The sequence below is a fragment of the Nyctibius grandis genome, chromosome Z (assembly GCF_013368605.1).
Source record: "Nyctibius grandis isolate bNycGra1 chromosome Z, bNycGra1.pri, whole genome shotgun sequence".
Taxonomy (NCBI): domain Eukaryota; kingdom Metazoa; phylum Chordata; class Aves; order Nyctibiiformes; family Nyctibiidae; genus Nyctibius; species Nyctibius grandis.
The window spans coordinates 42,217,365-42,218,143 of NC_090695.1; positions in this window are offsets into that span (position 1 = coordinate 42,217,365).

Consider the following 779-nt stretch of genomic DNA (forward strand, 5'->3'; position numbering starts at 1 on the left):
TTCCCCACCCCCTGGTGACTTTCTCTTCGGGGAGTGGTTTCGGCGCAGGGAGGGCGGGAGGCCGGGCCGCCCCCCCCTTCCCTTCCCCTGGCGCCGCCGGGCGGGAGCTGCCCGCGGGCGGCCGGGGCGCGTCCGAGTGATGCGCGGGACGCCCCCCGCCCCAAACCCTCAGCCAGCGCCGCCGCCGGGCCGCCCCCCCTCCCGCAGGGATGGGTCTTCCGCCCTGTGAGAGGCGCAAAAGCCTGGAGCAACGCCCGGAGGGTTTTGAGGTCCCAGTTAGTTCCTGGGAAGCGGTGAGAGATCCGACAAGGTGCCCGGCAACACTTTACGAGTGTCCGGCAACTGACTTCTGCAACCAACCTGGAGGCTGTAACCACTTTCAAAAGTTCTATTTGCAGAAGGTTTGAGTTTGTAAGCTTGCTCTGCTGCAAGCTGCCAGCAGCTTGTAACCTGTTGCTCTGTGCCTGGAGCAGAGGAAAATTGATTGGACAGTTTCAGAAGGATAGACCTAATTTTAAGGTGTTATAAACTTCAAACTTGTATTTTGAGATGGCAGTTACTGCTTTGTTTCACCTGTTCTGTTGTACTCAGTGCTCCAAGATTAGTATCTCAGATGGTCTCCTCAGTCCTCGGCCCCTGTACTGGATGTTAGTACAGCATATGAGTAGCGAATAGATGCCAGCTGAGGTACCAGAACTACCACAACTAGGCAGCCAAATGCCTCATTCAGTGGAGATGGTCTACAGAAAACAGAGAAAACAGCCTCAGGAAAACGAAAG